We start from the raw sequence: 23739 nt of genomic DNA, 5'->3' as shown, positions 1-23739 counted from the left end.
ACCTAGCTAATTTTTGTATTTTTAGTAGAGATGGGGTTTCACCATGTTGGCCAGGCTGGTCTCGAATTCCCAACCTCAGGTGATCCGTCTGCCTTGGCCTCCCAGAGTGCTGAGATTACAGGCATGAGCCACCATGCCTGGCCCCCGATCAGTCTTGAGTGAGTGACAGAAGGCAGAGGCAGGTGGAGCCCTGAGGCCTGCAAGAAGGAAGGCAGCATGTTCGAGCAGCCTGCTGTCCTAGAAACACAGCTGGCAGGAGCTATTCTTGCCGCCCCAGGCTACCCTGTCCTCCACCCAGAACCTCGAGGCCTCTGCCTGGAAGTCCTCCCTGCTGTCCTTACCCACTCCACCACCCAGTATGTCCCTGGCCCCACCCCCACTGTGCCCTCTCTTAATTTTTAAAAACATTTTTAATTTTTTTTTTTTTTTTTGAGACAGAGTCTCCCTCTGTCACCCAGACAGGAGTGCAATGGTGAGATCTCAGCTCACTGCAACCTCCACCTCCTGGGTTCAAGCAATTCTCCTACCTCAGCCTCCCCAGTAGCTGGGATTGCAGGTACCTGCTACCACACTTGGCTAATTTTTGTATTTTTAATAGAGACAGGGTTTCACCATGTTGTACAGGCTGGTCTCAAACTGCTCATCTCAAATGATCTGCCTGCCTCAGCCTCCCGCGATGCTGAGATTACGGGCCTGAGCCACTGAATCCAGCCCTAAAATATTTTTAATTTTTTAAATAGATACAGAGTCTTGGCCGTGTGCAGTGGCTCACGCCTGTAATCCCAGCACTTTGGGAGGCCAAGGCGGGTGGATCACAAGGTCAGGAGTTCAAGACCAGCCTGGCCAAGATGGTGAAACCCTGTCTCTACTAAAAATACAAAAAAATTAGCCAGTCGTGGTGGCAAGTATCTATAATCCCAGCTACTTGGGAGGCTGAGGCAGAGAACTCCTTGAACTCAGGAGGCGGAGGTTGCAGTGAGCCAAGATCACACCACTGCACTCCAGCCTGGGTGACAGAGTGAGACTCCATCTCAAAAAAAAAAAAAAAAAATAGAGACAGAGTCTCATTGTGTTGTACACACTGGTCTCAAACTCCTGGGCTCAAGCAGTCTTCCTGCCTCAGCCTCCCAAAGTGCTGGAATTACAAGTGGGAGCCACCACGTCCAGCCGGCGCCCCCTCTTAGTTGAGGCTGCATTGGGAACATCAGTTGGTCCTCCCCGATTTGGGCAGAGCTGAAAGCCACCTCGAGAGCTGAGAATACCAGAGACGGGCCCAGGAGCAGAAAGACGGTGATGGCTGGAAGGCCATCTCCGGCCTGCAGCCCCTGGCTGGCGGGCAGAGCGGAGCAGCAGATGCTGCCAGGGTGGCCATCCCCTCCTCACCTGCGATGATGAACCAGTTCATGTAGTTCAGGAGGTTGATGTAGCAGAGCACGGCGGCAGCCACGTAGGCCCTCCACCGGGGCAGGCTCCAGCGGGCGGGCGGGGCGGGAGGGGGACACTGCCTGCCTGGCCCTGGGGACTGGCCCTGCGGCCCTCCTGGCCCAGGCTTGGGGCACTCCGCTGACATCCTCCCAGCCACGCCAGCCTGCAGCTCCTGACGGGGACCGGCCCCTGGGTGAAGCCGCATCAGCTCAGCACCAAGTCACTTCCTGTCGGCTCCCAGGCGCCAAACCTCAAAGCCGCTGCCCTAACTGTGGAGCATCTTATCATAGTTTCCTCCTGGGCCCAGGGTAGCCAGGCCGATTTCCCCATCGCCAGCCTCGCAGACCTGCTGTGGAGGAGAAGGGCTCCCGGCACCCCCACCCTGGGCAACGGGACAACTCTGTGCTCCCCTCAATCCAGCCTGTGGCTGTGGTGGCTGCACTGAGGAAGGGAAGCTCAACCTCCTCCTCCTGGGTTCAAGCAATTTTCTGCCTCAGCCTCCCAAGTAGCTTAGATTACAGGCACCTGCCACTACGCCCAGCTAAATTTTTTTGTATTTTTAGCAGAGACGGGGGTTTCACCATGTTGACCAGGCCGGTCTCAAACTCCTGACCTCGTGATCCACCTGCCTTGGCTTCCCAAAGTGCTGGGATGACAGGTGTGAGCCACCTCGCCCAGCTGAGACTCTGTCTCTATTAAAGAAAATGAGATGAGCCTCCCGGACTGCTACTCGCCGTGAGACGGTCTGGCTGCCTGTACAAGACTGCGCTGAAGCCAGGTCAGATGAAGAGGTGAGGTGTTAGCCGAGACAGCTGCGTTGAGCTAGCCTGCCAGGGAGGGTGACCACCTGCCCAGGATCTAAGGTCCTGCCCAGAGAAACAAAGATAGCAGAGGGGGGTGCCCGCAAGAAGACAGCCTGAGAGCAAAACTCATCGGGGCACTACTCTGCGGGGGAGCACTCAGTGAGGGGCAGGGTGTCGGCATGGTCAGGAAGCGTCTCTTGAGAGATTACTTATGACTAACAAGAAAAAAAAGAGGCCTGGAGCAGTGGCTCACTCCTGTAATCCCAGCACTTTGGGAGGCCGAGGCAGGGGATCACTTGAGGTCAGGGGTTCGAGACTAGCCTGACTAACATGGTAAAACCCCGTCTCTACTAAAATACAAAAATTAGCCAGGTGTAGTTGCAGGCACCTGTAATTCCAACTACTTGGGAGGCTGAGGCAGGAGAATTGCTTGAACCCAGGAGGCAGAGGGTGCAGTGAGCCAAGATTGCACCACTGCACTCCAGCCTGGCAACAGAGTGAGACTCCATCTCAAAAAAAAAAAAAAAAAGAAAAGAAAAGAATGAAAAAGAAAAAAAGAGTATATTACTCTATACAGTAGAGGAATCAGACATCTTGATGAGGGATTGAAATAAACCACCTGTGAGAGCAGGAGGGTGTTGTGTGCCTCCAAATGTGAAGGTCTTTGCAGCTCACAGCATCCTCTCTGCAGCTTGCCAGCCAGGAATGCACGGCCGGAATCTAATCCTGAGAAGACATCAGCTGGGCACGGTGGCTCACACCTGTCATCCTGACACTGGGAGGCCAAGGCAGGAGGATCGCCTGAGCCCAGGAGTTTGTGACCAGTCTGGGCAACATGGCGAAACCCCATCACTGCAAAATACCAAAAATAAATAAAACATAAAAATAGCCGGGTTTGGTGGTGTGCATCTATAGTTTCAACTACTTGGGAGGCTGAGGCAGGAAGGATCCCCTCAGCCTGGGAGGTTGAGGCTGCAATGAGCCATGTTCGCACCACTGCACTTCAGGCTGGGAGACAAAGTGAGACCCTGTCTCAAAAAATAATAATAATAATTAGGGGCTGGGCACGGTGGCTCATGCCTATAATCCCAGCACTTTAGGAAGCTAAGGTGGGCAAATCACCTGAGGTTGGGAGTTCAAGACCAGCCTGACCAACATGGAGAAACCTCATCTCTATTAAAAATACAAAATTAGCCAGGCGTGGTGTTGAGCGCCTGTAATCCCAGCTACTCAGGAGGCTGGGACAGGAGAATTGCTTGAACCCCGGAGGCGGAGGTTGCAGTGAGCTGAGATTGAGCCACTGCACTCCAGCCTGGGCAACAAGAGCGAAACTCCATCTCAAAAAAAAAAAAAAAATGTTTTTAATAAATTTTTAAAAAGAAAAAATATCAGAGGAGCCCAAATTGAGAAATACTATTTCTTTTAAGGAACTGTATTATTCAAAAACATCAAAGTCGTGAAAGACTAAGAAAGACTGAGGGGCTGTTTTGGATCAAAGGAGATGAAAGAGACGAGACCGTTCAGGGCAGCCCGGAACCCCAGCCTGGCTCCTGTACTGGATTCACTGATAAAACTGGTTCAGGAAGAAACAGCATATCAGCATCAGTGAGCAACAGTTATGTAAGTACATGAGTCAATATCCTATCTGAAGTATATAGGGGTATAGGGCCATGATGTATACCACTCATTCTCAGATGGTTCAGGAGAAAATATTAGATATATATAGTAAGACAGCAAATGGGGCAAAACATTAATAATAGATGAATCTGGGTAAAGATGATACGGGTTTCCTTGTACTATATGATAAACTTTCTTTAAGTTATAAATTATGTCTAAACCAAAAGTTAAAGCACAAAATGACAAACCAATTTAAAAATGAGTGAAGAGCCGGGCACGGTGGCTCATGCCTGTAATCCCAGCACTTTGGGAGGCCAAGGCAGGTGGATCACTTGAGGTCAAGAATTCAAAACCAGCCTGGCCAACATGGTGAAACCCCATCTCTACTAAAAATACAAAAAAATTAGCTGGGCATGGTGGCGCATGCCTGTAATCCCAGCTACTCAGGAGGCTGAGGCAGGAGAATTGCCTGAACCCGGGAGGCGGAGGTTGCGGTGAGCCGAGATCGCGCCATTGCACTCCAGCCTGGGTAACAAGAGTGAAACTCCGTCTCAAAAAAAAAAAAATTACCCAGGCATGGTGGCAGTCGCCTATAATCTCAGCTACTCGGGAGGCTGAGGTGGGAGAATGGCTTGAATCTGGGAGGCGGACGTTGCAGTGAGGCAAGGTCATGCCACTGCACTGCGAGACTCCATCTCTAAAAATAAAATGGGTGAAGAGTAGGACATAGTGGCCTGCACTTGTAGTCCCAGCTACTCTGGAGGCTGAGGTGGGAGGATCACTTGAGCCTGGGAGGTTGAGGCCATAGTGAGCTATGATTGTGCTACTGCACTCCAGCTTGAGCAACACAGTGAGACCCCACCTCTAAAGAAAAAAAAAGCAGGGGACAAAAATGAGCCAAGAAGTTGAATAGAAAGTTCAACTTTCTATTAGTTCAACTTTCTAATAGTTCTTCTTCTCTGAAGATACAGAGATGACCAACAAGTACATGAAAAGATGTTCAGGCCAGGTGCGGTGGCTCACGCCTATAATCCCAGCACTTTAGGAGGTCCGGGGGGCAGATCACAGGGTCAGAAGTTTGAGACCAGCCTGGGGCTGGGCGCAGTGGCTCACACCTTTATAATCCCAGCACTTTGGGAGGCCGAGGCGGGTGGATCACGAGGTCAAGAGATCGAGACCATCCTGGTCAACATGGTGAAACCCCGTCTCTACTAAAAATACAAAGAATCAGCTGGGCATGGTGGCAGGTGCCTGTAATCCCAGCTACTTAGGAGGCTGAGGCAGGAGAATTGCATGAACCTGGGAGGCGGAGGTTGCAGTGAGTGGAGATCATGCCACTGCACTCCAGCCTGGGTGACAGAGCGAGCATCCATCTCGGGGGGAACAAAAGATGTTCAACATCACAAGTCATTAGGAAAACGCAGATTGAGGCTACCATAGGATATCCGTTAATACACACTAAGATGGCCATAATTTTAAAGAGAGAGAGAGAGGAAATAACGAATGTTGGTGGAGAGATGGGAAGCCTGGCGCATTGCTGGGAATGTGAAATAAGGCTGTGGCAGTGGAATACAGTTTGGCAGCTCCTCAAAAGGTTAAACAGAAAAATCACCATATGGCCCTGCAATTCCAATCCTAGTTATATGTCCAAAAGAATTGAAAACAGGCCGGGCGAGGGGGCTCATGCCTGTATTCCCAGCACTTTGGGAGGCCAAGGCGGGTGGATCATGAGGTCAGGAGTTTAAGACCAGCCTGGCCAAGATGGCGAAACCCCGTATCTACGAAAACTACAAAAAAAAAAATAGCCAGATGCGTTGACAAGCACCTGTAATCCCAGCTACTCAGGGGCTGAGGTAGGAGAATCGCTTGAACCCAGGTGACAGAGGTTGCAGTGAGCTGAGATCGTGCCACTGCACTTCAGCCTGGGCGACAGAGTGAGACTCCATCTCAAAAGGAAAAAAAAAAAAAAATAGAATTGAAAACAAAGACTCTGCTCCCGCCTGTAATCCCAGCACTTTGGGAGGCCAAGGTGCTGGAATTACAGGATTTGAACACTTGAGGTCAAGAGTTCAAAACCAACCTGACCAACATGGTGAAACCCCGTCTCTACTAAAAAATCCAAAACAATTGGCTGGACATGGTGGTGTGCCCCTGTAGCCCCAGCTACTTGGGAGGCTGAGGCAGGAAAATTGTTTGAACCCTGGAGGCAGAGGTTGCAGTGAGCCGGGATCTAGCCACTGCACTCTAGCTTGCATGCCAGAGCAACTTTGTCTCAAAAAAAAAAAAAAAGAAAGAAAGAAACCAAAGACTCAAAGAAAAACTTGTACGCAAATGTTCATAGCAACACTATTCACGACAGCCAAAAAGGAGAAACAATTTAAATGCCCAACCGATAAATAGGTCAACAAAATGTGGCATGATCGTACAGTGGAATAGTATCTAGTCAGGAAAAGGAAGGAAGCTCTGAGCCATGCTATGACACGGATGGACCTTCAAAACATCTGCCTGGGCGAGGTGGTTCACGCCTGTAATCCCAGCACTCTGGGAGGCTGAGGCAGGTGGATCACCTGAGGTCACAAGTTCAAGACCAGGCTGATCAACATGGTGAGACCCCAGTCTGTATTAAAATTCAAAAATCAGCTGGGTGTGGTGGCACGCACCTGTAATCCCAGCTACCTGGGAGGCTGAGGCAGGAGAATCACTGGAACCCAGGAGGTGGACGTTGCAGTGAGCCGAGATCACACCACTGCACTGCAGGCTAGGTGACAGAGTAAGACTCCGTCTTGAAAAAGAAAACATTATGCTAAGTGAAAGACACCAAACACAAAAGGCCACATAGTGTATGATTCCATCTATATAAAATATCCTGCATAGGTAAATTCATAGAAATGGAAAGTAACTTAAGGGTTGCCAGGGGCTAAAAGGGGAGGAGAAAGCTTAATGAGCACTGGTCACCTTCGGAGTGATGACAATGATTCAAAACTAGACAGAGGTGATGGTGTTTCAACACTCCGGATGTACTAAATGCCACTGCATTAATATCCTTTAAAATACTTACAATTTTATGTTATGTAAATTTCACCTCAATTTTTTAAAAAAATGTTAAAGAAGCCGGGCTTCGTGGCACGTGCCTGTAGTTTCAGCTACTTGGGAGGCTGAGGTAAGAGGATTGCTTGAGCCCAGGAGTTTGAGAACAGCCTGGGCAACACAGCAAGATCCTATCTCTTAAAAAAATACATATAGTTAAAGCAAACAAAGAAAAAAACCAGCCTGGCAACATGGCAAGACTGTGAGCTTTGCTGTCTGACCAGGCTAGATTCAAAATCAAATTTTGCCACTTTCTAGCTGTGTGCCTCAGGCAAATCTCTGAACTCTCTGAGTCTCAGAGTTCTCATTTCTTTTCTTGTTTAGAGACAGAGTCACCCAGGCTGGAGTACAATGGTACAATCTCTGCTCCCTGCAACCTCCACCTCCCGGGTTCAATCAACTCTCCTGCCTCAGCCTCCCAAATAGCTGGGACTGCAGGTGCACCCCGTCATGCCCAGATAATTTTTTGTATTTTTAGTAGAGGTGGGGATTCACCATGTTGCATAGGCTGGTCTTGAACTCCTGACCTCAGGTAATCTGCCTGTCTCGGCCTCCTGAAGGCCTGCAATCCCATGCCCAACCGTTTTATTATGCTCTATCCTAAGTGAGAACACTGGCCGGGCACAGTAACTCACTCCTTAATCCCAGCACTTTGGGAGGCCGAAGCAGGTGGATCACCTGAGGTCAGGAGTTCAAAACCAGCCTGGTCAACGTGGTAAAACCCCATTTCTACTAAAAATACAAAATATTAGCCAGGCGTGGTGGTGGGCCTCTGTAATCCCAGATACACGGGAGGCTGAGGCAGGAGAATTGCTTGAACCCAGGAGGCGAAGGTTGTAGTGAGCCAAGATTGTACCATTGCACTCCAGCTTGGGTGACAAGAGTAAGACTCCATCTCAAAAAAAAAAAAAAAAAAAAGAGAGAGAGAGAGAGAGAGAATAGTAAGACGGTATTTCAGGAGTTAATTTTGAGGATGAACTAATCTAAATATGCATAATGTTTTCAACATGGAGCTTGACATGTGACAGGCACTGCGCGGACAGCATTGTTACTGTAGGGATGACGGTGATGTCCTGGGCATCACTGCCTGGTTCAGCCACACACCCCATGCCTTGGTGACCCCCACATGGGGTCTGCAGTTGGTGAAAGAAAGGGAAGTGCAGGACTAGCCCCCCAACATGAGCCCATGCCGGCAGTCTAGCACCCTATGCAGACCCTCTCCTCCCCAGTTAGACTCACTGTCCACAAATCAGGGATGGCCAGGCGCGCCGGCTTGTGAGTGTCATCCCACTACTTTGGGAGGCTGGAGCAGGCAGGCAGCTTGAGGTCAGGAGTTGAAGACCAGCCTGGGCCACATGGCGAAACATCTCTACTGAAAATACAAAAATTTAGGCCGGGCGCGGTGGCTGACGCCTATAATCCCAGCACATTGGGAGGCCGAGGTGGGTGGATCACCTGAGGTCAGGAGTTCGAGATCAGCTGACCAACAAGGTGAAACCCCATCCCTACTAAAAAAATTTTACACCTGTAATCCCAGCTCACACCTGTAATCCTGGCCCAATCACGAGGCCAGGAGCTTCAGAACAGTCTGGCCAACATAGTGAAACCCTGTCTCAACTAAAAATACAAAAAAAAAAATTAGCCAGGTATGGTGGTGCATGCCTGTAATTCCAGCTACTCGGAGGCTGAGGCAGGAGAATCACACGAACCCAGGAGGTGGGGGTTGCAGTAAGCCGAGATCACACCATTGCACTCCAGCCTGGGTGACAGTGAGAGACTCCGTGTCAAAATAAATAAATACATAAAATTAAAAATACAAATACAAATACAAAAATTAGCCAAGGATGGTGGTACATGCCTGTAATCCTAGGATCACCTGAGCCCAGGAGATCAAGTCTTCAGTGAGCTGTGATCTTACCACTGCACTCCAGCCTGGGCGACAGAACAAGACCCTGTCTCGAAAATAAACTTAAAAATACAAAACAAATAAAATGGGCTGGACATGGTGGCTCACACCTGTCATCCCAGCACTTTGGGAGGCTAAGGTGGGTGGAACACCTGAGATCAGGAGTTTGAGACCAGCCTAGCCAACATGGCGAAACCTCATCTCTACTGAAAAAAATACAAAATTAGCTGGGCGTGGTGGTGAGCACCTGTAATCCCAGCTCCTCGGGAGGCTGAGGCAGGAAAATCACTTGAACCTGGGAAGCAGAGGTTGCAGTGAGCTGAGATCACGGCATTGCACTCCAGCCTGGTCAACAAGAGCCAAACTCCGTCTCAAACACACACACACACACACACACACACACACACACACGGGATAAAAATATAGTACACACCTCATGGGATTGTTGTGGCTTGAATATGATGATGTTTGAGAAGTACATAGAGCTATGATTGGAATTGAGGAAGTGTTACGCGTATTAAGTACAAGGGGGTTTTCCCCAGCACACGGACATGAAACTGTTCTCAGCCTCTGCCCTCAGAGCCGGAGTAGCAGGCAGAGCGACAAGCACAAGTGTGAGTGTGTGGGAAGGAAGTGGGCACACAGGCACCCACCCCCACTCACACACACTCATGCAAACCACACAACAGTAGGGACCAAGGCAGCCCCGTCCCAGCAGCTGCTCCCCGAAACGGGACCTTTCCAGGGTCCTGCCCTCACCTTTACCTAACAGGAATGACACCCTGTGGTGGCTTTCAGAGCCAGTCAGGGACTCGGGAGGGGCTCGTGGGGCCAGAACTCGCCAGAGTTGGGCAAGACAGGGATGAGTGTTAGCCAGGAGAGCGGCCTTAGAATACACCTGACTGAGCCGGGTGTGGTGGCTCACACCTGTAATCCCAGCTACTGGGGAGGCTGAGGCAGGAGGACAGCTTGAGACCAGGAGTTCGAGGCTGCGGTGAGCTATGATCGTGCCACTGCACTCCAGCCTGGGCGACAGAGCGAGACCCTGGCTCTAAAAAAGGACAGGGTCTCACTCTGTCGCCCAGGCTTTTTTAGAGACAGGGTCTCGCTCTGTCGCCCAGGCTGGAGTGTAGTGGCACCATCTCAGCTCACTGCAACCTCCGCCTCCCAGGTTCAAGCGATTCTCCTACCTCAGGTTCCCGAGTAACTGGGGCTACAGGCACCTACCACCACACCTGGCAAATTTTTTGTATTTTTAGTACATGTTGGCAACAACTGGTCTGGAGCTCCTGACCTCAAGTGATCCACCTGCCTCAGCCTCCCAAACTGCTGGGACTATAGGGTGTGAGCCACCAAGCCTGTCCAAAAAAAAAAAATTTTTTTTAGCTGCCAAAGACAAAGTAGAATGTCATATATATATATATATATATATATATATATTTTTTTTTTTTTTTTTTAATTAAGATGGGGTTTCACCATGATGGCCAGGCTGGTCTTAAACTCCTGACCACAGGTGATCCACCCACCTTGGCCTCCCAAAGTGCTAGGATCATAGGTGTGAGCCACCACGCCCGGCCAAGAATGTCATATTTTTTAAAAAATTTCTGGGCACGGCGGCTAACGCCTATAATCCCAGCACTTTGGGAGACCAAGGCAGGCGGATCGCAAGGTTAGGAGTTCAAGACCAGCCTGGCCAACATGGCGAAACCCTGTCTCTACTAAAAATACAAAACTTAGCCAGGGATGGTGGCTCATGCCTATAATCCCAGCTACCTGGGAGGCTGAGGCAAGAGAATTGCTTGAATCTGGAGGCAGAGATTACAGTAAGCCGAGATCATGCCACTGCACTCTGGCCTGGGCTGGAGTGAGACTCCGTCTCAAAAAAAAAATGTTAGTAAAAAGTAAAATCGCCGGGCGCGGTGGCTCAAGCCTGTAATCCCAGCACTTTGGGAGGCCGAGGCGGGTGGATCACAAGGTCAAGAGATCAAGACCATCCTGGTCAACATGGTGAAACCCCGTCTCTACTAAAAATACAAAAAATTAGCTGGGCATGGTGGCGCGTGCCTGTAATCCCAGCTACTCAGGAGGCTGAGGCAGGAGAATTGCCTGAACCCAGGGGGCGGAGGTTGCGGTGAGCCGAGATTGCGCCATTGCACTCCAGCCTGGGTAACAAGAGCGAAACTCCGTCTCAAAAAAAAAAAAAAAAGTAAAATCAATCTGACCAAGTGTCCTAGACTCATCAGCTTTCAAGCATGGGCTCTCCAGAGGGACCCAGGGTTCTATAAAGGAAGAGGCTTTGCCCAGAGGCATGTTGGGACTCAAGCTCTTGACCACCACCTCCCAGGAACAGGAGGCCAGCCGGGGCTGCATGGAGTCCTGGAGGGTGGAAGGAAGCCTGGGTCCCGATACTGGGAGGCACTGGAGGACGCCTTCCTGCTCTAGGCCTCAGCTTTGCTGCTTGAACATTAGTGGTCATGGTTAGAGAGGGATCCGATGGCCCTGCAGGGTCCTTCCAGCTTCACGGTGTGGGAGCACATCAGTCTCAACGCAGCGCAGGCTCCTGGGGGCAGACATCACGCTGCAAGGGAATCACGCTGGGGGCAGACATCACGCTGCTGGAGGCCCAGGGAATCACCACATGGAAGGAAACTGCTGCTGCTACTGCTGCCTTTTTTTTTTTTTTTTTTTTTTTTGAGACGGAGTTTCACTCTTGTTACCCAGGCTGGAGTGCAATTGGCGCGATCTCGGCTCACCACAACCTCCGCCTCCTGGGTTCAGGCAATTCTCCTGCCTCAGCCTCCTGAGTAGCTGGGATTACAGGCAAGCGCTACCCGCCCTGGCTAATTTTTGTATTTTTAATACAGACCAGGTTTCTCCACGTTGGCCAGGCTGGTCTCCAACTCACGACCTCAGGTGATCTGCCCGCCTTAGCCTTCCAAAGTGTTGGGAGTACAGGCGTGAGCCATTGTCCCCAGCTGCTGCTGCTGCCTTCTGACCCTCCATGCCGGAGCCAGAACTAAAACATCCTGTTTTGTAAAGAACAGAAGCGGCCCTACAGGGACAGTGACAGGAACAGTCTCTTGGGGAGAAGCGGCTTTGTGTGTGATGTGGAGCCCCATCACACAGGAGGAGGGGGCCGGGAGGATCTCCGAGCTGCCTGCAGACCTTTCCCCGTGGGCAACATCCACAGTAAGACCCATGCTGGGCATAATATGCAACATCACTTTCACTTAAAAGCAAATGTGCACTTCTGGGTGTAGACCCAAAAGAACAGACAGCAGAGACTTGAACAGATGTATGTGCACACATGTTCCCAGCAGCATGAGTCCCAGAGCCTAGGCTGGAGACAGCCCCGTGTCCATCGATGGACGAATGCTTAAAGCAAAGCAGACACAGTAGAACGGAGCATTCTGCAGCCTCAGAAAGGGAGGAAGTCCTGACACCTGCTGCAACACGGATGAACCTTAAAGGCATCAAACTAAGTGACACTAGCCAGATGCAAAAGACACTGATTGCACCATTCCACTTATATGAGATTTAAAGAATAAGCGAATTTTTTAATTAATTAATTTTTTTTTTTGAGACAGAGTCTTGCTCTGTCACCCAGGCTGGAGTGCAGTGGCACAATCACAGCTCACTGCAACCTCCACCTCCTGGGTTCAAGCGATTCTCCTGCCTCAGCCTCCTGAGTAGCTGGGATTACAGGCATGTACCCCCACGCCCAGCTACTTTTTACATTTTTAGCAGAGATGGGGTTTCGCCACATTGGCCAGGCTGGTCTCTGACTTCTGACCTCAGGTGATCTGCCCGCCTTGGCCTCCCAAATTGCTGGGATTATAGGCATGAGCCACCAAGCCCCGTCTATTTAGTTAGTTAGTTAGTTGAGACAACGTCTGGCTCTGTCACCCAGGCTGGAATGCAGTGGCATGATCTCAGCTTTCTTTAACCTCCTCCTCCCAGGCTCAATCCGCCCTCCCACCTCAGCCTCCCAAGTAGCTGGAACTACAGGCATATGCCACCATGCTGGCTAGTTTTTTGCATTTTTGTTTTTTTTTGTTTTGTTTTGTTTTGTTTTGAGACGGAGTTTCGCTCTTGTTACCCAGGCTGGAGTGCAATGGCGCGATCTCGGCTCACCACAACCTCCGCCTCCCGGGTTCAGGCAATTCTCCTGCCTCAGCCTCCTGAGTAGCTGGGATTACAGGCACGCACCACCATGCCCAGCTAATTTTTTTTATTTTTAGTAGAGACGGGGTTTCACCATGTTGACCAGGATGGTCTCGATCTCTCGACCTCATGATCCACCCGCCTCGGCCTCCCAAAGTGCTGGGATTACAGGCTTGAGCCACCGCGCCTGGCCGTTTTTTGCATTTTTTGTAGAGACAGGGTTTCTCCATGTTGTCAAGGCTGGTCTCAAACTCGTGAGCTCAAGCAATCTGCCCACCTCAGTCCTCTCAAGGTGCTGGGATTACAGATGAGAGCCACAGTGCCTGGACCAGACTACATGAATTTATAGAGACCAAAAGTAGAATAGAGGTTAGGAGGGACTGAACGGGGCGAGTGAGAAATGGGGAGCTATTGCTTAACGGTACGGAGTTTCAGTTGGAGATGATGAAAAAGTTTCAGAAATGGAGGGTGGTGATAGTTGCACAACAATGTGAGTGAATTTAATGCCTCTGAGCTATATGCTTAAAAATGGCTAAATTGAGCTGGGCATGGTGGATCACTCCTATAAGCCCAGCACTTTGGGAGGCTGAGGCAGGCAGATCACGTGAGGTCAGGAGTTCAAGACCAGCCTGACCAAAATGGTGAAATGCCATCTCTACTAAAAACACAAAAAATAGGCTGGGCAAGGTGGTTCACACCTGTAATCCCAACACTTAGCGAGGCCAAGGTGGGTAGATCATGAGGTCGAGAGTTCAAGACCAGCCTGGCCAACATGGTAAAACCCCATCTCTACTAAAAATACAAAAAAATTAGCCGGGCATGGTGGCATATTCCTGTAATCCCAGCTACTCAGGAGGCTGAGGCAGAAGAATCACTTGAACCTGGGAGGTGGAGGTTACAGTGAGCCGAGATCACGCCACTGCATTCCAGCCTGGGCAACAGAGTGAGACTCTGTCTCAAAAAATAATAATAATGAAAATAAAAAAAAAATAAAAAGGCTAAATATTAAATTTTATATATTTTACCACAATAAAAAAAGTAAATATAGTTATTGCAATATCAAAACAGCGGCAACATTCTAGATCCCAGCTTCAGGGCTGGTTAAATAAATTCTGGCGCCTCCATACAATGGGCACTACACAGTCCTGTATGGGATGTGGGTCTCTGTTGATCTGAAAGGCATTCAGGATTTGATGGTGAAGAATAAATAAGAGCCTACAGACCGGGCGCGGTGGCTCAAGGCTGTAATCCCAGCACTTTGGGAGGCTGAGGCAGGTGGATCACGAGGTCAAGAGATTGAGACCATCCTGGTCAACATGGTGAAACCCATCTCTACTAAAAATACAAAACATTAGCCAGGTGTGGTGGCACATGCCTGTAATCCCAGCTATTCAGGAGGTTGAGGCAGGAGAATTGCCTCGGTGAGCCGAGATCGAGCCATGGCACTCCAGCCTGGGTAACAAGAGTGAAACTCCATCTCAAAAAAAAAAAAAAAGAGCCTACAAAATCCAGGATAATTCCGTTCAGGTAAAACAAAAGAAAAACTTGTGAATTGGCCAGTCATAACTTAATTGGCTGCTTTTCCTCATGAACTCTGATACAGAAAGTCATTGGAGTCCGGGCGCAGTGACTCACAACTGTAATCCCAGCACTTTGGGAGGCCGGGGCGGGCAGATCACTTGAGGTCAGGAGTTCGAGACCAGCCTGGCCAACATGGTGAAAGCCTGTCTCTACTAAAAATACCAAAAAAAAGACCAGGCACGGTGGCTCACGCCTGTAATCCCAGCACTCTGGGAGGCCAAGGCGGGTGGATCACGAGGTCAAGAGATCGAGACCATCCTGGTCAACATGGTGAAACCCCGTCTCTACTAAAAATACAAAAAATTAGCTGGGCGTGGTGGTGTGTGCCTGTAATCCCAGCTACTCAGGAGGCTGAGGCAGGAGAATTGCCTGAACCCAAGAGGCGGAGGTTGCGGTGAGCCGAGATCGAGCCATTGCACTCCAGCCTGGGTAACAAGAGTGAAACTCCATCTCAAAAAAAAAAAAAAAAAAAAATACAAAAAAAATTAGCCAGCCATGGTGGTGGTGCCTGTAATCCCAGCTACTTGGGCAGCTGAAGCAGGAGAATCCCTTGAACCCAGTAGGCAGAGGTTGCAGTGAGCCGAGATTGCACCACTGCACTCCACCCTCAATGACAAGAGCAAAACTCCATCTTGAAGAAAAAAAAAAAGCTCATCTGAGATCATTTTTAGGCCCTTCCAGAGGGCATCCTGCCAGTTTAAATGTATGTCCTTCTTTTTTTGACAAAAGAAATTTCCAGCCTCACAGAATAGAAGGTGACAGGCTGGGCACAGTAGCTCACACCTGTAATTCCAACAGTTTGGGAGGCCAAGGTAAGAGGATTGTTTGAGCCCAGGAGTTCAAGGCCAGCCTGGGCAACATAGTGGGACCCCCATCTCTAAATAAATTAAAAAAAAAAAAAATTAGGCAGGCATGGTGGTGGTCTGCCTGTGGTCCCAGCTACTTGGGAGGTTTAGGCAGGATGATTGCTGAGCCAAGGAGGTCAAGGATATATAGTGAGCTGTGATTGCATCACTACACCCCAGCCTCAGTGACAGAGCAAGACCCTGCCTCAAAAAAAAGAGAGAGAGAGAGAGAGAGAGAGAGAGAGAAGGAGAAGGTAAAAAATAAATAAAAAAAAACTTAAAAAAGAGAGAGAGAGAGAGGCCGGGCGTGGTGGCTCACGCCTGTAATCCAAGCACTTTGGAGGCCAAGGTGGGCAGATCACCTGAGGTCAGGAGTTCAAGACCAGCCTGACCAACATGGTGAAACCCCATCTTAAAAAAAAGGAGAGAGAGAGAGAGAATAGAAGGTCACAGGAAGTCACTCAGGAATCACTCATCACTCTCCAGAAATCCCCAGGGAGTTGTCTTTTATGTGATGAATCAATAAGAATATTTGGCTGCAAGTAACAGCAGAACTAACAGCAGCTAAACCAGGACGTTCATTCATTCTCTTGCTCTGCAAGTAGATAAGCAGGCAGTTTCAGGCTTGATTAACTTGGTGCCACAATGACATCATTAAAAACTCAGTGTTTTCCTTTTGTGTTTTGAAATCTTTATAGTGTTGGCCTTTGATTAATTAACTAATTGCTGTAAAACAAATCCCCCCAGAACTCATGGCTTTAAAACAACAGTAGTCATTTACCTCTTGCATTGTTCCGTGGTCAGGAATTTGGGAGCAGCTGAGATGGGGGACTGTGGCTCAGGGTCTCTGGTTGCTCAGGGGGACTATAGCTCAGGGTCTCTTGCTGCTCAGGGGAACTATGACTCAGGGACTATGGCTCAAGGGGACTATGGCTCAGGGTCTCTCTTCCAGCCCCAGTCAAGCCTTCAGTTGACTGCAGCTCTTCAGTCACCTAAAGGCTTGACTGGGGCTGGAAGCTCCATTCCAAGGGGCCTCACTCACATGGCTGGCAAGTTAGTGCTGCCTGTTGGGTCCTCTCCAGATGGGCCCCTCCACAGGACTGCTTGAGCATCCTCACAGTATGGTGGCTAGTTTCCTGAAGAGGGAACAATCCATTAGGGATCAAAGCAGAAACTGCAACATCTTTTTTTTTTTTCTTTTTTTGAGACAGAGTCTCACACTGTAGCCCAGGCTGGAGTGCAATGGTGCAATCTCGGCTCACAGCAACCTCTGCCTCCTGGGTTCAAGTGATTCCCCTGCCTCAGCCTCCTGAGTAGCTGGGATTACATGTGCATACCTCCACACTCGGCTAGTTGTTATATTTTTAGTAGAGACAGGGTTTCATCATGTTGGCCAGGCTGGTCTTGAACTCCTGACCTCAGGTGATCCACCTGCCTCTGCCTCCCAAAGTGCTAGGATTACAGGTGTGAGCCACCGCGCTGGTCCTGCACTTTTTCTGACCTGGCCTCCTAGGTGTGTACGCAATTATATTCTATTGGCCACACAGGTCAGTCTATGGTCTGTGCTCCCATCTTTCTGCTGCCCCTTCACGTGGAAGGGCATGAATACCAGGAAGGGAAGCTCATGGGAGATCTTTTTTTTAAAAAAAAAAAAGAGAGATCTATGTATTTTACTTAAGCTTATTATTATTATTATTATTATTATTATTATTTGAGATGTCATTTTGCTCATTGCCCAGGCTGGAGTGCAGTGGTGTGATCTCGGCTCACTACAACCTCTGCCTCCCAGGTTGAAATAGTTCTCCTTCCTCAGCCTCCCAAGTAGCTGGGATTATAGGTACCCACCACCACGCCCAACTAATTTTTGTATTTTTTCCCCGCCCCCCTCTAATTTTCATATTTTTAGTAGAGATGGGGTTTCACCATGTTGGCCAGGCTGGTATCGAACTCCTGACCTCAGCTGATCCACCACCTCAGCCTCCCACAGTGCCAGGATCACAGGCCTGAGCCACCGCGCCTGGTTGGGAGATCTTCTTGCAGGCTGGCTACCACCATCTCCATCTTGAGGTTTGTCGTCTCACATATAAGAAGGGAGGAGATTCCTCCTGAAATGTGTTCATGTGGATTTATTAGGGAGAAAAGTCTGCCCTAGAAATCCCACGGTGGCCACTCCCTCACAACCCACTGGCCAGGGTGAGTCACACTCCCGTGCCCCAGCTGCTGGAGAAGCTGGGAAGGTGGTTGCCAAGGGAGGCTGCCTCTGTCCCTGAAGAACAAGCAGAAAGAAAGTGGCCACAGGTGCAGTGGCTCACGCCTGTAATCCCAGCACTTAGGGAGGCCGAGGCAGGTGGGTCATGAGGTCAGGAGTTGGAGACCAGCCTGGCCAATGTGGTGAAACCCCATCTCTACTACAAATACTAAAATTAGCCAGGCATGGTGGCAGTCGACTGTAGTCCCAGCTACTTGGGAGGCTGAAGCAGGAGAATTACTTGAACCCAGAAGGCAGAGGTTGCAGTGAGCCGAGATCACACCACTGCACTCCCTCCTGGGCAACAAGAGCAAAACTCCGTCTCAAAAAGAAAGAAAGAAAGAAAGAAAGAAAGAAAGAAAGAAAGTGTCCATGGGTGAGCAGACCGTGTCTTCGTGGATGGCTAGCCACCTCCCCGCCTTTATGCCCGCAGGGCTGAGACGAGCTCCTGATGTGGATTCCCAAAGAGGAAGGGAAAATCTTAGGTTCTGTATCTAGAAGGTGGCAGAGGCCAGAAGCTGTCCTAACCCAGGCCTCCTGGAGCTAGGAGTCACCCTAGATGGTGGAAAGTGTGCAGGGACAAGAGCTGCAGAACCCTGAGAACAGCAAGCTTGACATCTCAAGCCTGGAACCCACCCCGCTGAGGTTAGCGCGATTTCAGAAAGCATCATTACCAAGTCCTCCGGGCTGGTTACGACCAGGCTTCAATGGTGACACCACATGGTCATGAGGGGAAACAGCAGCCATGAACTATGTCCCGCACGGTGTCAGCCCCCCAAGATCGCACCGTTCCACTCCAGCCTGGGCAACAATAGTGAAACGCCATCTCAAAAAAAAAAAAAAAAATAGGCCAGGCATGGTGGCTCATGCCTATAATCCCAGCACTTTGGGAGGCCGAGGAGGGTGGATCACCTGAGGTCACAAGTTCAAGACCAGCCTGGCCAATATGGTGAAACTCTGTCTCTACTAAAAATACAAAATTTAGCTGGGCTTGGTGGTATATACCTGTAATCCCAGCTACTCGGGAGGCTGAGGCAGGAGGATTGCTTGAACCCAGGAGGCAGAGGTTGCAGTGAGCCGAGATTGCACCATTGTAATCCAGCCTGGGTGACAGAGTGAGACTCCGTCTCAAATAATAAATAAAATGAAATAAAAATCATGCTTTGAAACTAAACACAATGTGCATATGATGTGTGCTATCCTTACGGCTCCAGGACTCAGGACGGCAGCTGCCACAGGGATGGAGCTGAAAGCTTTCTCTCTAAGATCAGGAACAAGACAAGGATGTCTGCTCCCACCACTTCTACCCCAGAAAGCTCAGGAATTTGTGCCTGTGAAGGCCCAGTCCCCTCTCCGCCTGGGCTCTCCTTATTTGACAGCAGTGTGGAAAATCCCCTCTTTCCTTTGGCATCTATCAATACAGGGACCCACGATGATTAGGGCCCTAGCTTTGGTGAGCAATGGGCTTGAACTAGCCAGGGGCGATGTCTCACGCCTATAATCCCAGTACTCTGGGAGGCCGAGGCGGGCGGATCACGGCGTCAGGAGTTCAAGACCAGCCTGACCCATATGGTGAAGCCCCAGCTCTACTAAAAATACAAAAATTAGCTGGGCATGGTGGTGCACACTGGTAATCCCAGCTACTCGGGAGACTGAGGCAGGAGAATTACTTGAACCCAGGAGGTGGAGATTGCAGTGAGTCGAGATGGGCCACTGCACTGCATCCTGGGCGACAGAAGGCAAGACTCCATCTCAAAAAAAAGCAGGTCGGGGGGGCAAGAACTAGGAACAGAAATTGGAATGAGAGAGGATGACAAACTGAAGGCAGATGGGAAAAGAGAAGCAGGGAAAGAGGAAGTGAGCAGAGAGGGATGAAAAGGAGGAAGAGAATGCTCCAAACTCCCTCCATCCCCAGCTCCCTGAGCTTTCAACGCTCAGTCCACGGGTCTGTTGATGCCACCTCCTACAAGTGCAGACTTCACGCACCCCCTCCTCCAGGAAGTCGCCAGGCTTGGCGAAGCCTCTTGGCTTGGCTTATCTTTATTATGACACATACTGCTCATTATTAGGATTTTCTGTCTCCTCCACTGGTCAGCGAACCTCTCAAGGGAAAAGACGCCTTTCCGCCTCCCTCCCCAGAGTCTGGCCCAGACCTTGGCTACAGCAGGAAGACAAAACAGGTGTTCCGAATGAGTGAATAAATCTAGCGTCTCAGGCCATCAGCCTCACCAGCCTGGGAGCAATAGTAGGCTCTGAATTTCAGCAAAGGAGGCTGTAGCCTACATCAGTAAAACAGCTAGAACTCTATTTGAAAATGTGGGCCGGACGTGGTGGCTCATGCCTGTAATCCCAGCACTTTGGGAGGCCGGGGCGGGCAGATCACTTGAGGTCAGGAGTTCAAGACCAGCCTGACCAACATGGTAAAACGCCGTCTCTACTAAAAAATACAAAAAACTACCCAGGTGTGGTTGTGTGTGCCTATAATCCCAGCTACTCCAGAGGCTGAGGCGGGAGAATTGCTGGAACCTGGGAGGCGGAAGTTGTAGTGAGCTGAGCTCTCCAGGCGTTGCGCTCCAGCCTGGCAGCAGAGTGAGACCCTGTCTCAAAAAAAAAAAAGAAAGAAAAGAAAAGAAAATCTTGCATGCGCGTGGAATAGCCTTTCAAATGCATGACCCCAGATGCTCTCTGTACGCAGGCATCTCTGTGCGGCATCCAGGGTCTTGCAGGGATCAGGGCAGAAGTGTTCACACCCCCTCTTCCTTCCCTTAGACTAGAGACCAAGGAGCAGAGGACAACCCGAGCAGCGGGCCAGCGCCACAGACCACAGCACTCTGCTCTCCAGCACCAGGGGTTCGCACCCACCCAGCCCAGGCCCTCGCTCTCTCCTTACTCCTTGCGGGAATTCTTTTTTCCAGGAGCCACCTAGGCCCCTTATGCGAATAGACAGCATCTTTCCCACACGTACCTAACCGAAACTGAAGGCCACGGGAGGCACAACAGACTCCAGCCTGAAGCCTCATGACCAACCAAAGACCTGGAGACCCAGGGGTTCCGCACAGGCTCTAGCCCAGCTCTGCCTCCCCACGCACCCAGATCCAGCTGTAACGTCATTTCACCAGAGAGAAGAGGGAGTCCCCGGGCCCCAGCTCCAGGTTAGACTATCCCACCACCCAGCCACTGGAAAGAAGAGGCCCTCACAGCCAAGAGCAGGCCCCCGGGAGGTAGCTGTCTCCATCTTGCTTACTCTCATGTGGGAGCTAAGGAGCAAGGAGTGGTCTGTGACCCCAGAGCAGGGAGCCTGAGCTAGCTGTCTATGGCTGCTTAGCAAATTACCCCCAATTTAGTGGTTTAAAACAATAGGAAGAATTCTAGGCCTGGTGCAGTGGCTCACACCTGTAATCCCAACAATTTAGGAGGCCGAGGCAGGCAGATCATCTGAGGTCAGGAGTTCGAGACAAAATTAGCCGAGCATGGTGGTGCATGCCTGCAATCTCAGCTACCTGGGATGCTGAGACAGGAGAACCATTTGAACACAGGAGGCAGAGATTGCAGTGAGCCGAGATTATGCCATTGCACTCCAGCCTGGGCAACAAGAGCGAAACTCTGCCTTGCTCAGTTGTCCAGGCTGAAGTGCAGTGGCACGATATTGGCTCACTGCAACCTCTGCCTCCTGGGTTCAAGGGATTCTTCTGCCTCAGCCTCCCAGTAGTTGGGATTACAGGCACCCGCCACCACACTTTGCTAATTCTTTTGAATTTTTTAGTAGAGATGGGGTTTCACCATGTGGGCCAGGCTGGTCTCAAACCCCTAATCTCAAGTGATTCACTCACCTCGGCCTCCCAAAGTGCTGGGATTACAGGTGTGAGCCACCACAACCGGCAAGAATTCTATTATTATAAGAATGAGCCGGGCGCGGTGGCTCAAGCCTGTAATCCCAGCACTTTGCGAGGCCGAGGCGGGTGGATCACAAGGTCAAGGGATCGAGACCATCCTGGTCAACATGGTGAAACCCCGTCTCTACTAAAAATACAAAAAATTAGCTGGGCATGGTGGCGTGTGCCTATAATCCCAGCTACTCAGGAGGCTGAGGCAGGAGAATTGCCTGAACCCAGGAGGCGGAGGTTGCGGTGAGCCGAGATCGCGCCATTGCACTCCAGCCTGGGTAACAAGAGCGAAAACTCCGTCTCAAAAAAAAAAAAAAAAAAGAATGATATACCACAGGCCAGGCACGGTGGCTCACACCTTGGTAATCCCAGCACTTTGGGAGGCCAAGGCGGGCGGATCACTTGAGGTCAGGAGTTTGAGACCAGCCTAGACGACATGATGAAACCCTGTCTTTACTAAAAATACAAAAAATTAGCCAGGCCTGATGGTAGGTGCCTGTAATCCCAGGTACCCAGAAGACTGAAGCAGAAGAATCACTGGAACCTGGGGAGGCAGAGGCTGAAGTGAGCTGAGATCATGCCATTGCACTCCAGCCTATGCTAAAGAGCAAGACTTCATCTCAAAAAACAAAAACAGACAAAAAAGAATAATACACTATGATCAAGTAGGATTGATTTCTGGAATGGTATGCCAGGTTGGTTTAATATCTGAAAATCAACAAATGCAGTATATCACATCAATAAAATAAAAAACAAGCTGGGCATTGGCAGCACACCTGTGGGTTCAGCTTCTCAGGAGGCTGAGACAGGAGGATCGCTTGTGCCCAGGAGGCGGAGGTTGCAGCCAGCCACGATTGCATCAGTGCACTCCAGCCTTTGTGACAGAGCGAGACTGTATCAAAAAGAAAAAAGAAAGAAAAAAAATCACATGATCATTCAACAGACGCAGAAAAGGCATTTGACAAAATCCAACACCCTTTCATGATAAAACAGTCAAACTAGGAATAGAAAGGAACATCCTCAATCTGAGACAGAGCATCTATAAAAAACCCACAGCTGGCCGGGCGCGGTGGCTCACGCCTGTAATCCCAACACTTTGGGGGGGCCAAGGCGGGCGGATCACGAGGTCAAGAGATCGAGACCATCCTGGCCAACATGGTGAAACCCCGTCTCTACTAAAAATACCAAAAAAATTAGCTGGGCGTGGTGGCGCATGCCTGTAGTCCCAGCTACTCGGGAGGCTGAGGCAGGAGAATTGCTTGAACCCAGGAGGTGGAGGTTGCAGTGAGCTGAGGTCATGCCACTGCACTCCAGCCTGGCGCCCGGTGACAGAGTGAGACTCTGTCTCAAAAAAAAAAAAAAAAAAAAACAACCCACAGCCAGTGTCATACTTGAGGATGAAAGACTGACACCTTCTCTCTAAGATCACGAACAAGATGAAGATGTCTGCTCCTACCACTTCTATTCAACATTCTCCTGGAGGCTCCAGCCAGGGCAATTAGGACAAAAAAAAGAAAGAAAAGGGTACCCAATTGGAAAAGGAAGAAGCAAATATAATCCTGTACATAGCAAAGCCTGAGAATCCACTAAAAGACTATTGGAACTAATAAGTGCATTCAGCAAGGTTGCAAATACAAGATTGATACACAAAGATAAATAATATATACATTCTTTTTTGTGATAGACTTTTACTCTTGTTACGTAGGCTGGAGAGCAATGGCACGCCTGGGCCTCCCAAAGTTCTGGGGTTTTATAGGCATGAGACACTGCTCATGGCTTTTTTTTTTTTTTTTTTTTTTTTTTTGACAGAATCTTGCTCTGTCACCCAGGCTGGAATGCAGTGGTGCAATCTCAGCTCACCGCAACCTCTGCCTTCCGGGTTCAAGTGATTCTCCTGCCTCAGCCTCCCGAGTAGCTGGGATTGCAAGTGCCCGCCACTACGCCTGGCTAATTTTTGTATTTTTAGTAGACACGGGGTTTCTCCATGTTGTCTAGGCTGGTCTCAAACTCCCGACCTCAGGTGATCCTGCCTGCTCTGCCACCCAAAGTACTGGGATTACAGGCGTGAGCCACCACGAGGGCCTCTTTGCAGTAAATTTTGAAGATGGGTAGTGTGAGTTCTACTTTGTTCTTTTTAAGAATTGTTTAGGTTTTTCAGGACCCCTTGCAATTCCAGAAT

The 23739-nt window shown here is 49.9% G+C and overlaps 1 long non-coding RNA gene across 1 annotated transcript; it reads left to right on the top strand.

Annotated features, from left to right (window-relative positions):
* Positions 1-1493: 1493 nt before the first annotated feature.
* On the top strand, positions 1494-22983 carry LOC141581821 (uncharacterized). The gene is made up of 2 exons (XR_012514585.1): positions 1494-3848; positions 11703-22983. It is a non-coding gene; the product is annotated as an uncharacterized LOC141581821 (long non-coding RNA).
* The last annotated feature ends 756 nt before the right edge of the window (positions 22984-23739 follow it).

This window comes from Saimiri boliviensis, chromosome 17 (assembly GCF_048565385.1).
Source record: "Saimiri boliviensis isolate mSaiBol1 chromosome 17, mSaiBol1.pri, whole genome shotgun sequence".
Lineage (NCBI taxonomy): Eukaryota > Metazoa > Chordata > Mammalia > Primates > Cebidae > Saimiri > Saimiri boliviensis.
Note: the sequence above shows the minus strand (reverse complement) of the source record. Positions and strands in the feature narration are given on the sequence as shown.